At 45.5% G+C, this 17500-nt stretch overlaps 1 protein-coding gene across 2 annotated transcripts in view; it reads left to right on the top strand.

Annotated features, from left to right (window-relative positions):
• Nucleotides 1-17500, top strand: part of Blimp-1 (PR domain zinc finger protein 1) — a 175205-nt gene that overhangs the window by 17963 nt on the left and 139742 nt on the right. The window contains exon 1 of one of the 2 annotated variants that reach the window (XM_075895452.1): nucleotides 10168-11523. The exons of the other annotated variant lie outside the window; for it this stretch is intronic. The gene's annotated coding sequence lies outside the window, so the exon portion shown is untranslated. Of the gene's footprint in view, nucleotides 1-10167; nucleotides 11524-17500 lie in introns of those variants that run through there. 2 annotated transcript variants of the gene reach the window in all.

Raw genomic sequence — 17500 nt, 5'->3', positions numbered from 1 at the left:
GGTGATACAGAAAAGGCTCGATGAAATTGAACAGAAATTTAAGGTTGTCGACTCGACAGCCTCTCTTATTAAAGAGGTCTCCTCAGTCACCCACCTTCTGGACAAGAAAGTGAAGGACATGGAAAAAAAGTTAGTCGACCTTGAGGACCGCGGGAGAAGAAACAACCTTTTGGTGTTCGGCGTTCCAGAAAAACAGAATGAAACACAAGCAGACCTTGAGCAAAGTGTTGTGAAAGGTATTTTCGAAGAGGTACTAGGCACAAAAATAACGTCTATCGAAAGGATTCATAGGATAGGCCGTAGTCATAGTCGCAAACCTCGGCCTGTAATCCTAAAGTTATTTGACTACCGCGAAAAGATTAATGTTTTGAAAAACGGCTATAAGTTAAAAGGACAGCGAACTTCTATAGCAGAGGATTTTTCCGCGTGCACTAGACAGAAAAGAAGAAACCTGTGGGAGAGCACAACTGACATCAGAAAGTCTGGTAAAAAAGTTAAGCTGATTCACGATAAAATTAAAATTGAAAACAATCTTTTTGAATGGGATGACAGCCAAAAAATGAGAGTTCTTGTTCAGCGCAAGAATACTAGAAACGAACAGTGACCAGCGGTCGTTAATAAACCATTCCTTTGCCTCCAGTTTAATGCTCGCAGTATTGTGAATAAAGTTGACGTGCTGGAAAGTGTTATTCTCTCGTATAAACCTCAGGTAGTCGTAATTACGGAAACTTGGTTGCACAATGACATATCCGATTCTGAAATCGTCCCGCCAGGCTACGCTATCCTTCGTAATGATAGAAGCTCCCGAGGGGGAGGAGTTGCCATTCTTTACCAAGATACGTTACATATAAACAGACTTTCCCCTATAGCTGGTGTTGAATGTGTCATCGCTAAAATATGCCTGAATGAATGCAGCTTAGTAGTAGGTGGATTTTACCGCCCCCCAAATGACAACAGTACATTCTTCGAGAAACTAAACCAATTCTTATGTGACAACGTCGTCCACATCAATAATTTTTTGATAGCTGGTGACTTCAATCTGCCATCCATTGATTGGAGTAACGAAATTCCGGAGCCTCTTAGCACTGTTGCAGAACAGTTAACTGATCTAGTTTTCTTTCATAACCTTTCTCAGTTAGTCAAAGAGCCAACTCGCATCAGCAACTCAGCGAATTCTATCCTAGACCTTTTTCTCGTTAGCAGAAACCTGCTTAGTAAAGAACCCGTAGTTGCCGTTCTCGATGAAATATCGGATCATAAGTTGATTACATTGACACTGAATCTTGGCCTTGTGCCTAAAAAGAAAAACGAAGTGCGTGTTGTCCCGGTTTTCGCACGTGCAAATGACGTGGGCATTTTGGATGCAATGGATGAATCGTTCTCAAATTTTCTTTCTTTCTATCAATCAAGTGATTGCAGTATCGATGAGTTATGGCTATTTTTCAAAAATCTCGTTCTTAAGTGTATCAAAGATTTTGTCCCTATGAAAAGTAAAAGCATAAAAAAATTTTCAAAACCATGGCTTACTAAGGAAGTTGTTCGCCTTGAGCGCAAAGCGAAAAGGATAAGAAAAACGTGCCGGCAACGCCCCTCTCCTGCGAATGTATCGAAACTGTGTGCCATACGCTTGGCTCTTAGGGACAGTATCGCTGAAGCTAAAAATTACTACTTCAACGTGACATTAAAAAACTTTCTCTACACGGCTCCGGCTAAATTCTGGAGACATTTTTCCTCAAAGCAAAAATCGCAGTTAAACCTTACTGTGAACGGTGGCAACGTGTCGGATAAACTACAATTAGCATCGACTTTTAACCGCTTTTTCTGCTCCGTATTTGTACAGGATGATGCTAGTGACCCATCTTTCATTCCTGCAAAAGATGCTCCGTCTATAAGTGATATTTTTGTGTCCGAAGAAGGTGTGCTGTCACTGTTGTTAAAATTGGACACAAAGAAAACTCCTGGAATTGACGGCATACCCAACACCTTTTTAGTCAGGTACGCTGAATGGTGCTCCAAGTACTTATGTTTAATATTTAAAAAATCGCTCTCAGAAGCTCAACTACCAACAGAATGGAAGTACAGTAAAATTATTCCGATACCGAAAGGTGGGGACTCGCGCCAAGTAACTTGTTACAGGCCAATCTCCCTACTGTGCTCCTGCTCAAAGACGCTAGAGCACATAATTTTCGCGCACATATCGTCGTTTCTGGAAAAGAACAACCTTATTGATAATAGGCAACATGGTTTTCGCAAAGGTAAATCTACAGTGACGGCACTCCTTGAAACCGTGCATGATTTTGCTGCTGCTATTGATGCTCAATCTCAAATAGACGTGATTTTTTTGGATTTCCAAAAAGCTTTTGATTGTGTTTCGCATTCAAAACTAATAATAAAGGTTAGGGCAATTCTAAAGAATACTGCATTAGTATCGTGGATAGAGGCCTACTTGCGCCACAGACAGCAATGTGTTTCAATTGATAATGTTTGCTCAACTCCTGCAGCTGTCGGGTCGGGCGTTCCACAAGGGTCGGTGTTGGGGCCGTTATTCTTCCTAATATTTATAAATGACATAGTTGACCAGATACCGGTCAAAATTAAACTATTCGCAGATGACTGCGTAATTTATCACAGAATTGACAACCTTCATGACCACGTCCAACTAAAAGAAGCTCTTCAGCACGTTGAGAAATGGTGTGAAACCTGGCAAATGAAAATTAACCCCCAAAAGACCGTTCTCATGAGGATAACTAGAAAGAATTCACCGCTACAGCTTAGCTACAGCTTAAATGGAAGCGTATTATCCAAAGTAAAATCTTTTAAATACCTAGGTGTCATACTCACATCGGATCTTCGGTGGAATGAGCACATTTCTTACATAAAGAAAAAAGCAGTAACTAAACTAGGATACTTAAGACGAACTTTGCGCCAAGCTCCTCAAGATATGAAGCTATTAGCCTATAAAACGTTTATCCGACCAATAATCGAATACGCATCGATAGTATGGGACCCTCACACGAAAAGGAACATTGTCCACTTGGAAAGTGTTCAAAGAAAATCGGTACGCTTTATTTTTAATATGTACAGCTGGCGGACATCGGCAAGTACGTTAGTGGAAAGGGCTGAATTGGAACCCCTGGAATTACGACGCCACACGGAAAGACTAGGGTACCTATACAAAATTTATCATAATAAAATAGGAATAGAAAGGGATCATTTCATTCAACCTGTAAGTAAGCGAATCACACGTTCTCATCACTCAAAAAAACTACGAGACTATAACTGCCGAACAGATGTATTTCACAACACATTTTTCCCACGAACAGTAAGGGAATGGAACGAGCTCCCAGCCGATGTCGTGGAACGCATGACCACAGCAGATTTCATTTCAACACTTCAGGCTCATTTGACGACTGTGTAAATGTACGAGTTTACTAATCTTCTTTGTATATGTTCACTTGTGTGTTTCTACTTTTATGTATCGTCACCTTATATGTAAGGAAATACATATATTCTTTTATTCCATGTATGTATTACTGGCATTTAGAATATAATGGTTACAGTGTAGTTACCTACTGCTGTGATGATCGATATAACTGATGATATTATTGCTGTAGAAGAGTACCTAGTGTGAAGCATGCCGTTATCGCTTTCTTTTGCGCAGTATGTATATATATCATCTTTGTATTCCCACTCCTGCTTACAGCCTTTTTTAGGCTAGCAGTATTTTGCAAATAAATAAATAAATAAATAAAACCTAAGGCTAGAACAGGCCTTAGTCTAAGCGTACCCTTTTCCGGATGCCGCGTCAATGTAGAAAAAGAAGAAGAAGATGAAGACGAGAAGGCCTCCTGTGGGTAATGTACGGAAAAAAAGGTGACGGAGACGATGGAGCGGCGGCCACCTCTTGACGTTCTTCCGCATAGCGTCGGGCGGCTTCACTTAGCGCCAGATGAGCGAACGGAGGCGGAGGAAGAGGTCGCAAAGAAGATGCCGAAGAGGGCGTAAAAAGACAAAAAAAAAACAAAGAATACGGCGCGCGTTACTCAAAGAAGGAAGGGTTTTCAGGAAACGATTTTAACAAAAGCACCACTCCTCCTCCTCCACAGTCAGCCGCCCTCACCCATTCTTCCTCTGTTTCTCTACTACCGCTTCTTCATCGTTACTTCGTTCATCCCTCCTTGGTTTCTGTCTCACCTATACGTCTATCTCTCTCTCCCATTTTCATGGCCTGGGCACTAAGCGAGCGGAACGGCGGAAAGAAAAAAAGGGTCCGCGCTCGGGAAGAAATAGGCATCGTTTAAGAAGTCAAAGTAGCGAGGAGGATGGTACGTCATTATTGCGTGTTAGAGAAGAGTGCGCGGGCGGTGACGCAAAACAAAGCTCGGCGAAATCCTCGCGCGGCCACCAAAAAACAATAAAGCAGGCAGAAAAAAAAATAGACCGGGATATGCAAGTTAGGCAAAGAGTACGCGAGAGAAAGAAGAGTAAAGAGGGTAAGGAGGTGGCGGAAAGGACGCGTAGAACGTCGTGGCGGTGACGATTTGCCTGTGCTGCGACGTTAAGCTACAGCTTGCCGAAACGTCACACTAGACTGTCGCTGTCGTCATCAAACGACGGATAAGGTAAAGGGAAGTGGGAAGGGAGGGACTGCAGAAAGCTGCGTATGCGACGACCAGGTCAATGGCCGTCCGAGACACGAAGACTTGGAGGTCTTTCGTTCCGTTGTTTCTTCTCTCTTTTTTTGTTTTTTTTTTTCATTTCATTTCGCTCACTTCTTTCTCTTATTGGCCTCTGTTTCTCACATCGCTTGAGGTCTTCTTCCATAAGCAGCTCGCTCACCTTTAAGAGTACTTGACACCGACCCAAGATGTGTACGGAACACTCTCGAGTCCGGGACCGGGAGTTGGAACGGGTCGGGAACGTGGAAGTGAACTGAAGGGGTCGTTCGGTTCGGTCGACAAGGTCATGTAGTACGTGACGAAAAAAAAAAAAAACGAAAGGTGGGATTGCATCATCATTCTTTAACAAGTTAGAAGGGTGTAATGTTTGCTACGAGGACGTGATTGAGCCGATTTTGCTAACGGCACATTGCGGATGATGGTTAAATCGGATCAGATGCTCGTTTACAGATATCTGATTTTTTACTTTGGGAAGCCCGATAATACTGCGAATCAGGTGAGGTGTCAAAATTTAGTTTAAATGAGAAAAAAAACTGTTTGGAAATGTAGGATAGGACATACACCTAACGCGATGCATTCATAATTGGGGATAGCATAGGGAGAAAGAGAGAGAGACAAAGGCAAACGAAAGATATGGATGATAATCAAAGAATAATCACAATCTGTAGCGCTCATTGGTTGGCATTCGGCGTTGCGCCGTTAAGAACAACGACATCATCGTGCCACATATGATTGTTCGGAAAAGTATCTAGGAAAGGCAATCTGGTTTAAAGAAGTACATTTTAAACGAAGAACGAAGAGACATATTGCTTGGTTGGCCTTACATGGTTTAATATATATATATATATATATATATATATATATATATATATATATATATATATATATATATATATATATATATATATATATATATATATATATATATATATATATATATATATATATGCTGTTTCATAGGAAAATTACAGGAAGCGATAACTTTTGCAAGCAAACTGTATACGCCAGCCATCAAATTGCGTTTCGACAAAATATTCATTGAACTCGGTAAAAGCACATACACAGATACACACAAAAAGGGGCAGGTTTTGCATCACGACCTTTCGCAAAGGTGCACGGTAATGAAGGGAACGTTCCTCGCGTGATTTTATGCCTGTCGATGAATTATCGCTTCTTTCAATTGTAGATAACGATCTAAGCGATGAATTACTCACGATGACTTGTCCGTGCGTTCTGGAGGGGTGGAGGGGTGGAGGAGGGGGGGGGGGTTGTTATACGTGAGGCGTTGATGAGTTCTTCGAGAGCGTTGACCTCGACGTATACGAGACTATCATTCGAACTTCTCCAATTTTATATATCTTGCAAGAACCTTCGCGTGAAATATATGTACTGTATACATGGAAATATAAACGCATGATCTTGAAGCGCAGCTTGGAAATACACTGGCCGCAACAACAACATCAGAGCTATATAATACACCATAGCTTCCTAAAACACGTTTTGGACAAGCGTCAATTTGTGCGACGCTAGTGTACCCTATATAAGATACGCCAGCGGCACCTTAATTGACGCTTGTCGCATCTTGTACGGCAGTAAACATGAGTGCTACAGTGCATGCGTTACCCGAGCGGCCTTAAGCGTGAGTGATCACGGAGGCTTTCTTTATACGAGTCCTCGGTGGATCGTAGCGACCTCTCTCTTGAAAAAAAAAGAAGAAAAAGGAGTAAAAAAAAATAAAGGTAGGCGATATTGCTTTTTAAAGTGAGCTTGCCACTGTCGCTGCAAGCGCGAGCTGCTTAGGCTTTCGTGTCGCGAGAATCACAGCTATTTATGATAGCACGCTTTAGAGAAACTAATCGTTGTTCAGTAGCGAAACACTTTATGGAAATTAGGTGGAACGCGCACGGAAACGTTTTGTGTGTTTGTGACGTGGCACCTGATGGCCCTGTCGCTGAACAACAAGCGGAATATTCCGCTGAACGCTTTCCGTAAGTAACCGGGTGTAACAGCTATACCTTAACTCTGGGCAGTTGCTGTCAACGCACGGTTTCGTGCAGGAAGTTTGCATACAGTAAAACCACGGGAATCTTACGTAAGAAATTTACACAGTAAAATTCACAAAAAGAAGTAATTGGTATGAAAATTTTACCATGCTGTAGTTTTCAGCCGTCACGTGAGTGATGTACACTTACACACTTATTATACGACAAATAAGTGTGTAAGGCTTCGAACTATCGTTAATCTGGAAACTTGTCATTCTTAACCAAAGATTTAGCTTTACGCGCTCAAAAGTTTCGTGTATGCCCAAGCAACATGTTGCTTTCATGCTTTCGTGTGTTTAAAGACGGTAAAGGACGCAAGATGTGAAGTCACGAGAATGTTTTGAAAGTGCCTCAAGCAAGAAGGTTTGGTAAGCCTTCATGTACAAAAATATCATCGTGACGCGGTTCGCTGATGTTATCACGAATCACCGAAGAAGAAAAAAAAAACTTCTAGTAGCTCTACCGTTATCTGGTGTCCGTGTTTAAAGTCCCCGATATCGATTATCGGATGTGGCTTAGTGTTTTAAAGATAGATCCCGGAAACGGTGGCACATTTTATAGCGTGGTGGTAGTCACGTAAAATAGTTTTCTACAACGTCGGGACGCCCATTCACGAGCACTCAGACATATTGAACGATGCAGCAGCGACGAACCCAGCTGAAAGTTCCAGCAGGGGTTCAATATGAACTTCCGAATTCGCACTGCGCTGCCCGCCGCTTGGAAAGTGCACGTATAGGTAGGAATTGGAGCAAGCTTTCTATGTTTTGCCCTCATGGCGCACGTATCGAAAACCCGTGTTCGCTCAATTTACGTAAATTTTAGAAGGCGTGTGTGAACAGAACAGCGTCGTGGCACCGTTGTTGAACACTCTTCGTTACATAGGGGTCGATGAACCCACTGAATTCAGTTTCTGCAAGGGTTAACAGTGTTCCCCGGGTTGCGTCACTTAGCAGCTGAAAGTGTAGCTTCTGTGATAGAGATTGTAGGGAATGAAGCGCACGGAGCAAGACGGTTGACGGTGGCAGTGTTATCCTTGATTCTTAGAAGGTAACGGGATTGAATTCCGGCCGCCTTTTGATGATGGCGAAATGCTGGAAGCCTGCGTATACTTAGTTTAGGTGCACGCTAAAGGACCTCAGGTGGTGAGTGGTTTTGGGACTCTCCACTGCACCATCCCACGTAATCATATCGTCGTCCTAGGGCGTAAGACTTAAACCATTATTGTTATTACGGTGTTTTCGTGATTGTCCCAAGTGTCATTCATATCGACTGCTTGAGAATGGTTGCCATAATTGGGTACGCGTGGCTGCGTCATGCTTCTTTATGTGTCGCAAAAAGTTTTTATTCATAATGTCGAAACGTGTTCTATATCTCACGATAACGTAAGAGTTTCGCTGGGCAGTAACTGCAATCCGTAGTGACTCTTCAGAGTTAGGCAGACTGCAGTGCTATTTAGGTCTCTTTAATAATAATAATAATAATAATAATAATAATAATAATAATAATAATAATAATAATAATAATAATAATGAAAGATAGAATTATACCTCTCAAAAAGATCTATATGATTATAAGAGACGCCGTAGTCGTGTTGTTCACCGTGCACCGACATCACACAGTACGAGCCATAGAAATGCGACCGCCGTGAACGGGATCGCACCTACGACCTTTGGGTTACCGTAGACACTGTTCGACCACGTCGCATTATTCTACGTAACTCTTGAGCGCATCTGTGCTTTGAACGTACCTCTCTCACTAACGATCTTGAAGGTAAGCACCACGCACATTACATGTGTATAGCAGTGAAGACGTCTTTGCCAGTGCACCATTGTATGTATATTTTTTAAAATGAACATCTTCAGCAGATATGTCTGGCTGGGTGAACTTAGGTACTGCAGAGTTTACAGTTTTGGGGCTTTATCTAATTAGAAACTTTAGACTGTAAGTTGTCGGGAGAGTTTATGTTATTAGTACATACTATGTACATGTGCGAGGTTAACACAACGATGACTTCAGTGCCTCAGACCCCACAACCCGGTGAGCCAACTTTGTATGATGCAGTCTGTTTCGAGAGAACAAAAGCATGTTGATCTACTTATTTTTGAGGATCTGCAGCCTGTGACGCAATACGGCGTCGGTGACGTGCTCATGGCACGCCTGGTTGCCAGAAAGAGATCTGTGGTGCGAATGAATAGCGCCAAATACGGTGGCGTTTCGACCTGAAACGTAACAAGTTTGCGTGTAATCCTTAAATTCAGTCTCTGTGGTTGACGGACTTGCCACGCTGGTCTAGTGGTTTCGCTGCTCGACTGGCTGACCCGCAGGTCGCGGCATCGAACTCCGGCCGCTGCGTCCGCATTTTCGATAGTAGCGAAAATTCTTGAGGCCCGTGTACTCAGATTTAGGTGCACGTTAAACAACCTCGAGTGGTCTAAATTTCCGGTGTCCTCCACTACGACGTCCCTCATGATCATATCGCGGTTTCGGGACGTTGAGCTCCACCAGTTATTAGCGCGAAGTGCAACAATGCTGTCATGTGCAACACGATAAACGTGATGTCTAGCACAGTTCTGAACTGATTACTGAGACGCTTGATTCTCCTGTGTCCGAATACCAGAACAGCGGGCCGAGAAGATAGCTAAGTGAGCGAAGAGTAGGCCTTTCATGAAGGAAAGTAACACCGCACGGATCGCGGTCTTCCACATTAATGCGTGGAGGCGCTCTTTCGTACGACCACAGGCGACGCGTAGCGGTGTGCCCGCGCAGGAGGAAGTGAAAATGATGGAGCGCGGCGGATGAAACGCGATGACCCGAGAGGGGATGATGCAGTGGCCGCTGTACAGGGTCGGGAGCTACGCTAGCGGCGACAGCCTTCACTGCACCGCAGAGTGGTGAACTGCAACAAGACAATGTGGGCGAAACAAAAAAAAGGGGTAACGAAACGATGCGTGAAACGAACGCAGAAAGCAAAAATCGGAAGCTGCATCCCGAGTACTTTGAAAGGACAGTTAAAGAAGAGAGGAGGCTCTAGCTACATAGAATCGCGCAGCGTGCGTGCACTTGGCCGCGGGCGAAACAGACGTTGACCGCGAAGCCAGTCAAGGGAGTGTGAGCTGTCTGAGAGGGAGGGGAGAGTCTGCGAGGGAAGCGTGAAGGCCAGGCCTGCTTGGGAGAGGAGGTTAGTACCGCCGGAGCAAAGCCAGTTCCGTTAGAAACGAGAGAGGAAGAGAGGGGGCGGTGAGGGGGGTGCGCTCGCTTGCTACCCCTCGCTGGAATGGGGTCAAGTTCGGCGGCGGTCACTTCCGCCACTCACGAGGGAGAGAGAGAGTGGCGGAAGAGGGGGGAAGAAGCAACGGCGGTAGAGCGGGACCTCCGGACTACCCTCTCCTGCAACCTGCCGCGCTTTTTTCGCCGCCGCAACCTGTCCGCTTAGTCGGCCTCAGCGCCCGCTGGAGGCGTAACAAACGCAACTTTTCCGAACGAGGGGGGTCGCTGCAACCCGTCCCCGCGTGTGTGCCCGGCGAAACGCTTCTTTTCGGAGCACGTTGTTGCGTTGCGTCCCGACGTAACTCTTCCGCACCCGGCATCCCTCTTCTGGCGAGGACTCCCCTTCGCGCTGCTAGAGCTTTCTCGGAACAAGATCGTGGCTGTGCGTTCTCGGGTGTGCTGTGGTGTTGGACGACGCCGCGTGACTGCGGTCAACGCGTTGAGGTCGGAGGATCCCGACGGGTGCCCGTGTTCGCCGGTGTCCTCACGGAACGTGACCCGTCGGTCGTCATCTACCGTGGCTGGCGCGCTTGACGAAGTTTCTTCGTTCGCTCGCTCTCCCGTGTTTGTTGTGGTGCGGGCAGTTTTCACCTTCATCAGAAAACAAAAGCTAGCTTTCTCCGTACGACGCCGGCTTGACGCTTCGCCGTCGATTTTTTTAAGGATGTGAACTGCGACAATACCGAGTGCTCCCTTGTCGGAGTTCAATTCGTACGCGTCACTGAACGCCCGAAGCTCCAGTCAAGGTGCGTTTGAAGGCTTCAAGAAAAAAACGAAACCGTCTTGGAGCATTAAGTTCGCCTTAGTGAGTAGTTCTATTGGCTTGAACAAGAGCACGAAAAGGAGTGGTTGCTGATTGGTTGTTGAGAAGGAACTGTACAGGTTCCAGAAGGAGTGCACTCCCCGGCCCAGGAGTGGTTTTGCCGTACTGTATGGTGAAACAGTGATCTTCGTTCGTGGAGGCTTTTGAAAAGCGCCAAGGAGGACTGGGCTTGCGCGAGATCTCACTTATTTATAAACATCACGCCTTTCGTGCGTAATTCACACTTCCCGTACTGGTACAGCCTCTGGTACCACCCGTCCGTCGTTGGGTACCGAGTGAAGGGCTCCGAGCCCGAGTTGTGGACCCGTGCAGTGACGATGCCCGTGGTCCCTAAGCCCTCGGCGTCAGCATGAACCGCCGTCGGCTAGACACGGCCACAACCTTCAAGAAGGTGAAAAAGAAGGGCGTACCTTTCGGTCCCCCTCTCTGAAGATAACCGCACGGAAGAAGAAAAAAACAAAGTTCATCAAATGGAAATGGATGCTCCGGAGACGATTCGTTGTTGAAAGTGCGCGCGCTATAAGGGCGTTGTGGGAAAACAGTGAAAGTGTATTTTTGACCTTGATCATCCCGGTGAATTGTGGTGGTTCGCATATTTTGGATATACTGTCGGAACAGTTGAACGACCGCTGCCGTAACGGAGCGGAAACAGGAACGACGCACGCCGTGTTCAGCGAGCAGTGTGTGACCCGGGACATACAGGAAAGCCGAGGTGAGTGGGCGGCGCGGCCGACTTCTCAGGCACCCGTGTTGTGCATGGGGATAGATTCTAGTCATTAGGTACACTTCATTAATTTCTAGGTTCGGCTGTTGTTGCTTAGCCAATGGGAGGGGCTTGGAGTTTCAAGCCATACCCGTACTAAATTTTTTTTCATTTTTCTGTATACATTGTGCGTGTTTGTTATACGCATCTTCTTCATGATACGAGTACACATACAAACATCATTGCACGAACGTACTTAAAATGGGATCAGACTTCCTCCCCTGAATGATACTTATGGCTACTTTTCTAATCGGTTATACATGTATACCTAATAATAATTAAGAAGGTTTCCTAATTGTGCATGTGCAACTGTGTAACCCTATCGCTTCCGATCAGTTTTGATCACTACTTGTTCTTGCGCACATACTTAAAAGCCTGCGCGTTGGAGTGTCTCCTGATTTTTTATTACTCTCAGAAGAAATGCTTTTGTGTCACTAAGCAGCAAAACAATGTAGGGTCTAAGAATGCCATAAGCTGGTTTTCTTGACGGGCTCCTGTGTGCACTAGTTTTTTCGAACGGAGCATTGACCGACGTGCAGCTGGGAATCGAACCAATTGCCTATTATTTACAGAAAGAATGCCAGAGTGGTTCTGTGAGGGAAGCTGACCGCCTCGATGGTGTTCATGAACAATTTACTTGTGAATGCTTTGGTCGGAACTCGTATGGTGGCTAAATGAAAGCACAACTGTTCTTTCGCGAACGGCCGAGAGAAGCCACAGGGCAGTCGATAAGATGCGCGTCTGGTTTGCTACCCCGCTCAGGGGCAAGGCGATCGAGCGATGAAAATGAAGCTTCGGAGAGTTAGTTACTATTTGTGCGATCACGTGGACCGGTCCTTTACGTATACAATATCGCACACTGAGACCAGCCGCTTTCAAAAACTGCGGCAATCCTCGCGTAATTTTGAAATCAGGCCACACAAAGTGTTGACTTGCTCTTAATGGTGTGGTAATTTGAAAATCACGGTCTATAATAGGTTTTCTTAAAGTCTAAAAAGTGTGAGCTTCGATGTTAAAAGGATTACGAAAACGTAACTCATGTTCTGTAGACACCTCGGAGTTGCAGGAATCATAGGTGGTGGTGTCTTGACGTCCGAGATTGATAGCATAGTGTAGGCCTTCGGAAAAGCCACCCCTATGCGGAGGCCACACAGCAATGTTGCGTCACAATGCGAGATCTTTGCGTGCAGTTTGTGGCTTCAACCAATAATTGTCAAGTCTTTGGCGACTGCAATATGGGGCACTCGGTTAGTTCTCGTGAACTATAGGCGTCGTGGTGGGCGAGCAGGCGAGCCAAGACCTCTTGCAGCATGTGTTCTTGACAAGGTTACCTAGTTCATGGTTTCCCTCGGGCTTACAGGGACGTATCATCCGTGAAATCGTTAGCAACTATGCTGACATCTCCTGGCAGTCATGTAAAAACAATTCCATTTCCTTCTGAAAGTGCTTGATATAAAAGTTCTGTAGGGGCCAACTGTTCGTCGATTCCGCCAGAGGCTGCCTCGTAGTGAAACATTATATGCCATAGTGGGAAGTATTACTGTACAAGTAACTTCTTACACGTGAAGCCAATGACAATAGCCATTTGCTCTCGCACGCCTAAAGAATGTAATGCAGTACAACAAGGAGGACGAGTCCATGATGAATGTGTAGTCAAGAACTACGAGGTTGTACAATTGAATCGCGTGCTTCGCATTACACCACTTGGTATATATGTAGTCAAGGGGTATCTCAAAGCGCGTGACAGGAGAAGGCTTGGTGAAAACATATGCTTTTTGTTAAAACGTTTCTACGTGTATCTCTTTAGTGCTAAAATGCTGAGCACAATTTACATGAAGCTTTTGTCGTTGAAGTGAGATTAAGAGTGGCTTAATCGCGCTTCAGAATTTCCCCATTCCAACCTGCTGACCAATCGCGTATACTCGGTATAGCTGTTTTGTTCTGTAATGCCTGGTACGAAATGTTCTGTGTTCTATCATTCTTTCCACAACGTGCTCCTACGGAATAGACACAAGAACGTCCGTTAACTTAGCATTGCACTTGCGTTGGAGTGCTCGAAATGGTCGGAGTCGAGCCGAAATAGTCCACCAACATCGAGTTGGCATGGCTTTGGGGATTATGACTTGGAATCTGTGGATTCTAGTCTCCAGCTTCTGCGTTGGTCATTCATAATGCTATAGAGCGAGCCCTTGCTGTTATTGAGTTTGTTTCGCGGTTACTGAAGCTATAATCTTGAGCAACTTAATCCTATCTAAAAGATGCACGCACTACTGTAGCGTATACCCAGAGTGTTTCTTTTTATGAGGTGTGGGCGGTGTGTGTGTGTGGGGGGGGGGGGGGGGGGTTCAATTATTTATTATTCAGGTATACACGTTCGTGCATGCATTACTTATTATGCGCGTATGTATACACATGCACCATAAAAAATTGCAAGGTGGGGAGGGGGTTCGAACCCCCGTTCTACGCCAGTGGAAGTGCAGATATCCCGCTTTGTTTTTTCTGCCTAGCCACCGCCATTTATATTCTTTTATTTTGATAGGTGGTGAACGCAGGCTTAGAACTGCGTATCAGAGTCATCACGTGACCTTGCCAATACGTGACCTTGAAAACTTACATAGTGACAGGTTTTTCATTTAGCTTTGTTGCTTGCAAGACAACCTTAAGCCTTGTACATTAAAACGGAAATATGCTGACTCTTGCGATATTTGCTTGCAATCATGCCGCACTTGAACGTTTCGCACCATGTTTATGGGATACAGAATAATCATGATAAGTTTAAAATCAAAGCCCCATTTCTTTACTAGTTTAAAAGGTAATGTGATGCTTATAACGTTATCTGCACTGATTGTATATTTCAACTTAATAAGTCTGCGATTGTGGTCTCGCGTTGCTGCGCACAATTTGCATTGATTTTCGTAATTCTACGTGAAAGTGATTATCTACGTACGTAAAATTTTACACGTATGCTGTGAAAAGCGTAGTGGGCCATGTTTTTTTGACGTGCTTTAGGATCTCCACAATCTCGCTCTTTCGTCAAAATGAAAAGAACGCTGTCACTCCGCGCTCTCGCCACATAACGCTTTCAAGGAAGGAGAATAGGAGGAAAATAACGGCATGGGAGGTTGACCAGCTTATTGGCAGCCGGTTTGCTTCCCTGTACACAAAAAGCCAGTGGAACCACAGCGCAAAAAAAAAAAAAAAATATGCATGACTTTCTACAAATGTCTGGTCAACCCGAAAGATAGACAGATTAAAATCTTGCCGCCATAAGTATCTATAACGGGCCGCAGCGGTGATAGTATTATAGCCCCCCAAACTGCAGCGACAACAACAAAGCGAAACGAGCGCGTATTCCGGTAGGGATGACCTCTGGCACCAATGATCAAGTGCCCCCCCCCCCCCCACCCTTCAGTTAATCCTGACAAATATCCGTTTCATCCTAAGCAATCACAACGTCGGCTCCCGTCTCGATGAACACCCCTTCAGCCCTCGCTCTCCTTTCGTTCATTCTTTCTCTCTATTCCGTGCAGCTCGTTGTCAATGTTGCTAATCTCTTCGTGATCCAGGACTCGCGTAGATAAAGAAAGAAAAAGAAAGAACAAAAGATTACGTGTTCAATGCCAGCGTCTTAGCGCCTGGTGCTCCTTGTGATGCCTGCTCACGTGTATACATCTTAAAAGAGAGCGAAGGAGAGACGGAGAGAGACACTGCGTAAAAAATCAATATCATACTATCCGACAGTACACACGCTGATATATATATATATATATATATATATATATATATATATATATATATATATATATATATATATACGCAGCAATACCTACAGTCTCTGCTCCTTGAGGCGAGAGAAGTACGTGCAGAACAGGTTTATATCGGAGAAGGGGAAAGGCTCTCTGAGGCAAGGATAGGCTGCCGCCAGCCATATGTGGGCGCGTGTAATCAAGGTGATTGATTAGAAAGCGTATGGCGTTTTATGGCATCGTTACGCACGCGATGCTATCGCGCCGTGCACGACTTCACACGCTGCGCCGGCCCGCCGCGGTGCGGCGCTGCGGAACATCCCGTCTTCACGACGCATCGCGTTCATACATATAACCTCCACTTTCGTCGCGAGGAGCTGTAGTTTTGGTTTTCCTTGAGTGGATATTGTGCAAGCACATGCCGGTTGCCCGGTGGCATCCGTGCCTAATGTGTATGTGTTATTGTGCAGTTTTGCGCGCGTGTGTGTGTGTGTGGGGGGGGGGGAGGTGAAGATGCAGAGAGTGCGTTGAATGCGTCTATACACCAAGCTCTGCCTGCATCCTCGTTTGCACTGATCAGTCAAATGTTGAATATCTTCTTACGCCTGTGTGCAGCCAGGAATACGTTAAGGTATGCCATATAACCGCGTTTGCATCTCGAATGCATGTAGAGGAAGGGGCAGTCAAGCGATTCCTATTGCGCAGGAGCTCAGATAAGGTGCCTTACTCGTCTCCGGTAGAAAAAAAAGCTTTGTTTGTGTTAATTGTAAGTCAGTAAAATCACTTAGCTGTCCTAATCATAGTAATACGTTATGGTATTGATGCAAAATACTTTAAAGCACACTGGCGCTTTACCCTTGCTACTTCCTTACATAGCGGCAAATCGGATTAATATAGCTATGTTAGAAAGTGGCTAAGAAATAACGGTTGCGCACAATGTTTCACGTAGCAAACTATCCACTGACACTCGCACGTCTATGACGTCGTACGTGTTTTGACCATAATGTGCCTTATTTTTGTTCGTCGTTTTACATGCGATTTACAATGAATCAAACATGGAGTATGTGTATTTTGCTCATCCAAAACTTCGAAGCGTTTGCTGGAAACTCGCTTTCAAGTAGCGTGCCTAAAGTTAATATACTGGCATGTCACGTAGGTGTTTAGAGCTAGAGAATACTTCAGCTGATGAGGGAAAAAAAAGAAAAAAAATTGACTAAATGTCGACAGTGAGCGCAGGGAGTGATCACGTAAGAATCGAACTCAGTTGTGAAAACGTAATCATAGGATATCTCGTAAAAATGTGGATTCAACGTTGCTGCCTGTAATCGAACCCACGACCACAAGCGATCAGTGCCAGTATGTTTAACGTAGAATTTCGGGCTAACTCGGTGGCGCCTGAACTTACACATCTCAACTGCGCAAACCAACAATCTTACAAGGAAAAGACGAAGGACACCCGTTTACGTCTCTCTCTCTCTCTCTCTCTCTCTCTCTTTTGCGATCGTTACTTTGTTCATGCTAATATGTTCAGTAGCAGACCACCTACTCCGTATACTTGAAGGCGACCGTTACAACGCCGAAAGATTCGCAGCTTGTTAGGCATCCCCGCTCGCATCTTCTACCTCCGCGAAAGGATGACGCGAGTGCACGACGCGTGATAGACCGGCACTTATTGCGACGTGTACTCCTCGGATACCTCTTCCGCGCTCACCCCCGCGGCGACGTGTGGCTTCGAAAGAAGTAAGCAAAAACACGCGTATCGTGACAGAATGAAAGCGCACGGCGACGTCACTTGGCGGAAGCTTCACGACTATGACGGCGCCGCCGCCGCAACAGGTTGCGTGCAAGGTCGACGGCCGGGAAAACCTTTTTGCCGGCGCCCCGTTACACGGCCTCGCCTCGCCCACCCCCTCTTCCGCGCTCCGCTATGCACCCCCCGCCGTTCGCGGCGCGCGCGCTGTATTATGTAGTGAAGAGACCGACCAATGCGCCTCTTCGCGGGCCGCATAGCGCACCGCTCCTGTTTTCCGCACTCCGAAAGGTTGTGTGTGTTCTTCCGAGTCACCAACCACGGCCGCTGTGGGGCCCTGGAGGTCATGGAAAATAGCGTAGGAGGGAGCGTATATCGCAACGCGATCGAAGTCGAACGGGAGCTTCGTTTAACTCGAACTTCGTTCGAC

The sequence above is a fragment of the Rhipicephalus microplus genome, chromosome 5 (assembly GCF_043290135.1).
Source record: "Rhipicephalus microplus isolate Deutch F79 chromosome 5, USDA_Rmic, whole genome shotgun sequence".
In the NCBI taxonomy this organism is placed as follows: domain Eukaryota; kingdom Metazoa; phylum Arthropoda; class Arachnida; order Ixodida; family Ixodidae; genus Rhipicephalus; species Rhipicephalus microplus.
This window is presented reverse-complemented; position numbering and strand designations above follow the sequence as displayed.